Source organism: Solanum dulcamara, chromosome 4 (genome assembly GCF_947179165.1).
Source record: "Solanum dulcamara chromosome 4, daSolDulc1.2, whole genome shotgun sequence".
NCBI classification, from domain to species: Eukaryota; Viridiplantae; Streptophyta; class Magnoliopsida; order Solanales; family Solanaceae; genus Solanum; species Solanum dulcamara.
The window spans coordinates 66,977,312-66,987,777 of NC_077240.1; positions in this window are offsets into that span (position 1 = coordinate 66,977,312).

Genomic DNA, 10,466 nt, shown 5'->3' on the forward strand with positions numbered 1-10,466 from the left:
TCATTCGAAAACTCAATACGAATTAGGTTAAAACTCTTACTTAACTTTTACTGAATGACTTTAGATGTAGGGCGTGAGGACGAACTTAGTCCAACACTCTGTGTAGCCTTACATACCTGAAGATTTTGATTCTTGAAGAACTCGAATATAACACACTCAAAGCCCTAGTTTTTCTCCCCTTGAATCCTAGCTCTACGTCTTGGAATTGATTATGGAAAGAAAAGGGTTGATGATACTGATAAGAGACTTAATTTGGTCGTAAAACATTAAGGTTTGGTCGTGAAAAAAGGTAAAAGAATGATCGAAATACCCTTTATTAAAAGGTGATTGGTACATCTACAGGTTGACCTACAAAGCATAGAACCTTCCACAGTTTGTAGAAGACTGGTCGTAGGATGATGACTGAAGTACTGGGTCTCTAAAGTTTTAGGTCTATAGGCCCTTCTATGGATCGTGGACCCTGATGCTGGAGAGGGGTCTGAGGATCAGTCTTAGGACTTTGGTTTATTGGACCTTCTACAGTTCATAGACCCTTCTATGAACCCTAAAAGACTTTCACCGTGCACACTTGAAGTTCTGCGTCTCTTAACTTTACCTATGGGTAGGTCCTATGGTTCGTAGGAACTAATACGGGATGTAGAAGACATCCATAAAAAAGTTGGGAGATAAGCCAAATTTTCCTAAGTTAGGGAGTAAGCTATGAGCCCCATCTACAAGCCCTAGCTCCATCTATGATCCGTAGGTACTATCGTGGTTCATAATTTTGAGAGATCATTTTCACTTTCTTCTGGACTTTTCTTAGTTGGTGTGAGTTAGGATTCTTGGGGTGTTATAATATCTCCTCCTTGGGATCATTCATCCTTGAATGATGGCCAAGATAGGAAATTATACGAGGTACGAATATAATCCAAGAATTGAAACACTCAAACTCATGTATAGGCACTGAATCTGAAATAGGGAAAATAAGTATTACCTTTAACATCGACACTAGGAGGAATGAATAAATGAGGGTATCTAACTTTCATATCTTCTTCGATGTCCCATGTAGCCTTTAACAAACTGACTCCTCCATAAAACTTTGATTGATACAACCTCTTTGGTTCTTAACTTGTGAACCTGACAGTCAAGGATTGGACTAGAATCTCCTCATAGGACAAACTATATTTTTCACCAATGCTTTCTGTAGGAACAATAAGAGAAGGATATAATAAGCACTTCTTAAGCATCAAAATGTGAAATACTAGATGGATAACCGCTAATTTTGATGGTAGCTTTAACTCATAAGCTATATTAACAACTCTCTTCGAAATTTGATAGGGACCAATGTAAGAGGGGGATAATATTTACTTTCTTCCTAAACCTCATGACACCTTTCATGGGTGACACCTTCAAATATATTCAATCATCCACTTCAAGCTCTAAATCATAGTGTAGGACTTTTGATGACTTTGTAGGGTTTCCAACCTTTCTTGTATGACCTTCACCTTTTTCATAGCCTGATGAACAAGTCTAGCCCTATCAACTTGGCTTCACCAACCTTTAACCAACCAATAGGAGATTTATACCTTCGCCCATAAAGATTCTAGTATGAATCCTTGTGAATACTCAAATAGTAGCTATTATTGTATGCAAACTCGATGATGAGAAAATGTTCATCCCAATTACCTTTAAAATCAATAACACATTCCCTCAACATATCCTCTAGGGTCTGAATTGTATGCTCTTCCTGACCATTTATCTGCGAAGGGAATGCAGTACTAAGATTAATCTTCGAACATAAACCTTTTAAAAATGATTTTCAAACCTGGGCGGTGAACTGAACACCTCTATTTGAAAGAAACTTCATAAAGTCTGACTATCTCACAGATGTACAATCTAGCATAGGCCTCTACTGAATCTGTAGTCTTAACTGGCAAGACATAGGCTGATTTAGTCATCCGATCTATAATTACCCAAATTGAATCATGCTGTCAGTGAGATCATGGTAAGCTTGTGATAAAATCCATATTGATCATCTGCCATTTCTATTTGGGAAGCCCTATATTTTGAGCCACACCATATGGTCTTTGGTGCTCAACTTTGACTTGTTGATGATTTTGGCATTTAGAAATGAAGTCTGGAATATCTCTCTTCATAGCATTCCATCAGTAGACCTCTCTCTAGTCATGGTACATCTTTGTAAACCCTAGGTGAATAGAATATCTAGAACTATGGTCCTCTTCCATGTTCTTATCTCAGAGACCATCAACATTCAGAACACAATCTTCTTTGATATCTCAACACACCATCTCCCCCTTAAGAAAAATACATCACCTTCTACTTATGAACATCTTCCTTTAACTGAAGTAGGATAGGATTTTTTTCTTGCTTTTTCTTCACTTCTACCACTAGTGATGATTCAGCCCCATTTCGATCAGTAATACCTTCTTCATATGAGTCTACTAGGTGAACTCCCAAATGTGCAAGCCTATGCACTTTTTTAGCCAACTTCTTCCTGTCTTTTCTCAACGTGAGCAAAGATACCCATGATTAACTTGCTAAGAGCATTAACAACAATATTAGCTTTACCTGAATGGTAAAGAATGCTTATATCATAGTCCTTGAGAAACTCTAGCACCTCCTATGCCTCAGGCTTAGCACTTTCTAACTGAAGACATACTGATGACTCTCGTGGTCAATAAATACATCCACATGCACACCATAGAGATAGTGACGCCATATATTTAGAGCAAATACCACTATCGCCAACCTTAAGTCATGAGTCGAGTAATTCCTCTCATGAATCTTAATCTATCTAGGGGCATAAACTATAACATTAAATTTTTGCATCAGTACACACAACTAAGTCCAACTCTGGATGTGTTGCTATAAACAACAAAGCCATCTGTTCCCTTTGATTGGGACAACACAAGAATAGTAGTCAATTTAGTTTTCAATTCTTGAAAATGTTTCTCACAAGCTTCGGACCATTGGAACTTAGTCTTCTTTGGGGTCAACTTAGTCAATGGAGATAAAATAGATGAGAATCCTTCCACAAACCTTTTGTGGTAACCAACCAAACCCAAGAAACTCCTTATGTCAGTTGGGGATGTTGGTCTTGACTAATTCTTTACTGCCTTAATTTATTTAATCAACTTGGATCCCTTCTTCAGATACAATGTGACCCAAGAATGCCATGTATTTTTACCAAAACTCACACTTCAAAAACTTATCATATAACTCCTGATCCTTGTGAGTCTAGATAATAATTTTGAGAAGGTTTGCATGCTCTTCCTTATTACTAGAATAGATTAAAATGTCTTCGATGAACATGAAACAAACATGTCCAGATGTTGCTTAAATACTTGGTTAATGAGATCTATGAATGCAGCTGGAGCATTATTCAAACCAACAAACATGATAAGGAGCTCATAGTGACCATAATGTCTTTTGAAAGCTATCTTCAGGATGTCGCTATCTCTCACTTTTAACTAGTGATAGCCAGATCTAAGGTTTATCTCAGAGAGACAAGTGGCACCCTAAAGTTGGTCGAACAGGTCATTAATTATAGGAAGATGTTACTTATTCTTTATAGTGACATTGTTCAACTGATGATATTCAATATGCATTCTAAGGGAACCATTTGTTTTGAACAAATAGGACATGATCGCCCTAAGGTGAGATACTCGACCTAATAAAATGCTTATCTTAAAGATCTTTCAACTACTCTTTCAACTCGACTAGAGCCATTCTATATGGAGAAATAGAGATAGGTTGTGTATTAGGAAGGATATCTATCCCAAAGTCTATCTCCCTATCCAGAGGGACTGTAGGTAGATCTTCGAGAAAAACTTCTAAAAAATTATTCACAACTGGAACTGACTGAAGAAATGTTATCTCAACACTAGAGTCTCTAACTCGGATAATGTGATAGATACATCTCTTAGAAACTAACTTTTTGGCCTTAAGGTATGAAAAGAAATGACCCATAGTCACATCTAGACTACCCTTCCATTAAGACTGAATCATTAGGAAACCTAAACATGACTACTCGGGTTCTATAATTAATTGAGGAATAATAAGAATGAAGTCAATCCATGCCTAGAATGACATTAAAATCCACCATGTTTGAATCGACTAAGTCAGCTATGATGTCTTTATGATAAAATGAGATGGTGTAATCTCAATATATTCTCTTAGAAAGAACAGAATCACCAACTGGAGTAGATACACTGAAAGATTCCAGAAGACTTTCACGATCAATCCCAAACTTCATGGCTATATATAAAGTCACAAAAGACAAGTTTGCATCTGGATCAAGTAATGCATAAAAATCAAGGGAAAAGACTTTGAGCATACCAGAAAACATCTGGCGAGTTCTCCTGGTCTTGGCGACTAGCCATAGCATACAGATGATTTGAACCTCTGCTTATTCCTGATGTAGTACCCCTTTGGATGCTTTACCTAATGGTGCTGCTGATGAAGATTGGGCCTTGTTACCCCCATTACTCTGCTTCAACATTGGAAAATTCTTCAAGAAATGACCCATCTGACCCCACTTGTAGTAACCATTTATGCCAATAAGACACCCCCCGAATGGGGCCTATCACACTCACCATAAGGTGGGTGTCCAAAATCCCCTGTGCCACACTACCATGGGACTGATAACCCTGAGCTATGAAGTTTTAACTATTCAAGTACCTCTAACCATTTATGTTATTTAGTGACAGTGCACTTGATGACAATGGCGTATGACTAGAAGACCACTTCTAGAAGAATGACCAATTGTTGTTTCTATTTTTTTGGGTGATCAGGCTCATGTCCTTCCAACTTTGCCTACTTGTTCTGATGTTCCTCCCTATCCTTATTTTTATCCTCATCAACCTGTTGTGTATAAACCATAAGCTTGGAGATATCCATGTCATAAATTAGGAAAGTGGCCTTGCACTCTTTCTTCACATGTTTACCCAGACTAGAGATAAACTTTCTTATTTGACACCTCACATCTAGAACCATATCTGGATAACTGAATAAACTTAAGGATGTACTCTTTCATTGTCAACCTTCCTGTTTCAGATTCACAAACTCTTCTACCTTCGCCTCCCTTAGCTCTCGAGGGAATAAATGGTCCAAAAAATACTTTCTCAAAGTCATCCCAAATATTTGATTCAACATATTTACCATGACTCTCCTCCCACTGATTATAACAAACATTAGCGATATCCTTGAGATGGTAAGAAACAAGTTCAACTCCTGCAACCTCAATAGCATACATAGCCTTAAGAACTTTTAATATCTCATCAATGAAGTTTTGGGGATCCTTCTTCACCTTGGACCCTGTGAACACTGATGTAGTCATCTTCAAGAAATTTCTAATCCTCGTAGCAGCTGAAGATTCTTGGGGACCAGAGTGAGGGTCTGGAGTGCTCTGACAGCCTGACTGAGTAGCCATCAACTGAGCAAACATAGAAATAGCTCCTCTAAATTCTTCTCCAGAGGTGAGAGAAGGCTGAGTAGCAGGAGTCTATGGAACCCTTATAGTCTTAACAAGCACCTCTCGTGTTCCAATATCATTTCCTTGATCGACTAATTAAGCTCTATTCCTAGTCTCCATCCTCAAAAGTGGAGGCATAGTAGTAGATGGCACCTCGGTACTAGAAATGTTCCTCTAACTGATTGTACTCTTTGAAGGCATGATCTTAAAATGTGTAAACACACAAGTTAAAAGAAATTTTTACAGAGTTAAACTCTATCAAACAAATCTGGAGTATGAAAGAAGTGATATAATTCCTAATGTACTATAGCATCCTTATTGTAGATGTGGTGTGCTTCACACCGATAAGAAAGACTCTACTAGACACGAATTCATAGACAACCTAGGAGACTTAAACTCCATTCTCTAATACCAAGTTTGTCATTCTTGAGTCTACAGCCTAGGCATGAACGGCACTCGAAAACCATTAGTGGACCTAAGCAAACCCTTGGCTTGACTGACTACTTAGCGGAAGACTAAACTCAATAGCAAACACATTTAAAAAGGGCGAGCATTTCAAATACTTAAATGTAAACTCATGCATGTCTGAAATAATCCTTGAATATAATAAAATTAAAGTTTAAAACATAATCTAAAAAAAGTTTAGAAAATCTCAACTCTATCTATGAAGCCTATATAACTAGGAATAGGTGCTGGGATAGACCCAGGACCACCTCAGAAGAACTACTGATACTAAAATAAATAACTGTGAAAGAGTCCTTCAAAAGTAACGAGGCCTCACAAAAGGATGATGAAGATGTGATCTTAACAAAGCGCCTATTGATGATCTCGAACATCTGTATCTTCATCATAAAATGATAAAGCATCAAAAATGCCAGAACATGGAATGTATGGTATGTAAAATAACTTAATGAAACAACAACTAAACTGAAAGGAAAATACTGATAATAACTTGATTAAAATGTGAAACATGAATGTAAAGTAAAACACGTAAAACTCCACAAGTGATATATATATAGAATCTGAAATTAAATAGTTTACTTCTTGGGGAGTTTCTCCAATTGACAACCATCTCTATGAGCCTCGTGAGGATACAATGTCTTGCCCATGTTCCAGAGCCATCCTATACCTTTCCAGAGTATAGGACAAAAACCCAACTTATGGATCCATCTAAAAGTCCTTATCAAGGACTGAAGTGAGGAGTTGCTCGAACTAATGATACGATCCTATCAAATACCGGCTACGTGGTTTATGGGGTTTGAGTTATATGAACTCTTACCCAAATCAGTGCTCAATACTACTCTCAAAATTAAAAATATGCCATTATGCTCATAGATTAGCTTATGAGTAAAATACTCAAAATGCTTCTTTTAAGTCTCGTTGAACTTTACTCTGATTATCTCAAACCTCTTACTCAAACACTTTATAGTTTCTTCAAAATAAACATGCATTTGGAACTACTAATGTCTCCTCAAACTCATTTTCAAAATATAAGTAATGCATAATACCTTAACTTACTCAACTCTGAAAATCATGCATAATAATTAGTAATGCAAAGTTTCACAATTCAAATAATGCACTTGGGACACTCGAGTTTCCTCAAAAATCTTCCTTTATTCATAAATTGAAATACTCTTTCTTTAACAAAAAATAATACATAATATGTAGCAATGTAATGACTCAATCAGGGTTCATGCAAAAATAGCATGAACGGCAATTTAAGGATCAGAATTACATAATTAAACACAATCCCAATAATTGTACATAGAACTCAATGAAAAAAATCATTACTCATTCAAAAAATCAATACGAATCAGGTTTAAAACCCTACTTAACTCTTAGTGACTGACTTTAGATGTAAGTAAATAGGACGAACCAAGTCTAACATTCTGAGTAGACTTACAGACCTTGATAAATTTTATTCTTGAAGAACCGAAGAATATGCTCAAAACCCTAGATTTTCTCTCCTAAATCCTTGTGCTAAGTCTTGAAAGTGATTATGGCAAGAAAATGGTTGAATGATACTGATAAGCGACTTAATTTGGTCCCAAACATCAAGGCTTAGACTTGGAAAGGGTGAGAAAAGACGACAATATACCTTATTAAAAGTTGATTTGGTCATCTACGGGTCGACCTATGGATCGTAGAACCTTCAAAAGTCCGTAAAAGACCCATCGTAGGAATCTGACTAAACTACTCGGGTCTTTGCAGTATTGGGTCTACTGTCCATTCTATGGATCATAGTCCCTGATCGTGGAAAGGGGTCTGAGGGTGGGTCTATGGGACCTTTTACGATCCTTATTCCTTTCTACGGGTCGTAGAAGTCCTTTGTCCTGCACACTTAAAGTTTTGAGTCTTTGAACTTTTACTACAGGCACCTCCTACAGTTTGTAGGAACTCATATAGGTCATAGAAGCAATCCATAGAAAAGTTTGGGAGATAATCCAAATTTTCCTAAGTTAAGGAGTGAGCTACGATCCCCACCTATGACCCATAGCTCCATTTACGATCCGTAGGTGCTACTCGTGGTTCACAGTTCTAAGGGAATTTTCTCACTTTCTTATAGGTTTTTCTTAGTTGCTCTGAGTGGGGATTTTTTTGGGTGTTATAGATATGAAACTAACCTCTGGTAGAGAACAACAAGAATAGAAACTAAATAATTATACTGAAAGGCTATGATATAGACTTTCATTCTATAATCAAAATATAGTGGTTCATCTAACAAATCAAAAAACATTTATTCTTTCTTGATTTAGTCATACGACCTTTGACACACACTAGCTAAAACTACTACCATGAGCATAATCAAGATAAACCTTAAGTGAATCATCAAGTGACTTTCCTTATCGATCTAGGTGTCTCTCGAATTTCCAACACCTATGTTGGGACAATCTGTCAAGATCTATATCACTCTCTTCTAATTGAACTTCAACTCCTATATTCTGCTCATCTAAATTTTAGTTTTTCATTAATCGTGCAAAATACAATTATGACTATTAGATAGCTTATAAAGTCTATATTTTTTTGGTAAGTAAATTTTATTTACAAAAGAGCATTACAACCATAAACTAGCAAATGTGGATAGACAACACCAAGCCTTGCTCAAGCACCTTAACCACCATTAGCACCCTAGCTAAATTTTATCTATCATATTTAGGGATATATATTAAGTTCTTGTAATTTACTGAATAATCTAGGTTGACATGATTCTCTTTCATGTACCTCTTGAATTACTTGTCTAACAATACTCTCATTTATCTTTTGTCTATTCTGAATTTTCTGCAATTTCTCTCTATTCATATGCAGTAGATTATTCTAGCAAGTGTCATTTTATAAATCTGGACTTTGCTACTCTTCCTTTCATATGCCTCAATGCCTATTTGACTTACTCGTGCCAATTCATACTTTGCCTTTGAATTCCTTGCCATAACAATAGCTTTGTCCACAAACTAGCAGCATATGAGCATTGAAAGAACACATGATTTATATCTTCATCCATCATTTGATATAATGGACATGTTAAAGTTTTTGTTAATTCTCATTTTGCTAATCTCTCCTTAGTCAATGACCTCCTATTCAAACCAATATAGAGGAGCTCCATGATTAGATCACACTAGTTTTCACCATTTCAATTGAGTTATATATTCCCTCATATTTTTATATATATCCTTGATAGATAACCTCTTTATATTCATTACATCTTATTCATAATAACTAGCTTCTTAGAGATATTTATGGTCCTTCAAGATCCTCAGAACCATCCAGGCTTGTTGAGCCTGCATGCCCTCCCACAAAATTTTGTCTCCCATAATAACTATGTACCCATATCACCTACAGCTTGTCTCTTTTTTCTTGCATAAGTTCTACAGTAGCTTTCCAAGAGAAGCTTTGTTCCAAATGTATACATCTAGGAAGTTGACCTCTAGTGGATTTAGGGCAACATAATTTTTCTCAAGCAATCAGTGTTTTCTTTAGAGGCATCAACATTTTCTGTCCATAAAAACCTCTTGTATATAAATTCAGTGGTTTGGATGATCTTCATAGGCAGTGCAAAGATTTGTGAGTAGAATATTTGTATAGCAAAAAGGCCAGCATATGACAAAAATCTAGTTATCCAACTTGTAATTCTTTCCAATATTTTATCAATAAAAGGTGTAAATTGGACTATATTTTGATGATCTTCATAGGCAGTGCAAAGATTTGTGAGTAAAATATTTGTATAGCAAAAAGGCCAGCATATGACAAAAATCTAGTTATCCAACTTGTAATTCTTTCCAATATTTTATCAATAAAAGGTGTAAATTGGACTATATACATTCTTTTAGTACTTAAAGGTACTCCAAGATACCTCAAAGGGAGTTCTACCTTAGCAAACTTTAGCTGCTGAATTATGTGGTTTGGGACATTCATCTCTACCCGTCCAAATATATGCTACTTTTGTCAACATTAGCCAACAACCTTGAATCTTAAGATAACATATGAAAGTATTCATAAAGATATTTAACTAACTTCACATCACCCTTGCAAAAATGTAGTAAATAATCAACAAAAATCAGTTGGATTATTCTCTATTTTTTGTATTTGGGATGATAATGGAATTTTAAATTTGTATGTAAAGTCTTCAGGATTCTTGTGAGGTATTACATGGTCAGAACCCCTTTCTTTACCAGAAAAAGAGCAGAAGCTTTCCAATTGATTATGATTGAATAAGTGATAGCGGTAACACCATGCATTATCCAATTTACTACTAATGTTGAAAACTTAAGTTCACATAAGATTCCATCTAAAAACTCTATTTCAAGGAGACATAAATTTTCTTCATGTCAACCTTCACCATATGCCTTGATAATATAACTTTTCTACGATATTCCTTAACCAATTCATGTCTCAAGATGCTATAATTGATTGTTTTTCATGGATCAAAAGTTGATTGATTAGCATCTACTATTGAACTCATCACCTTCTTCAACTTAGTAGTGATCACTTTTGATAT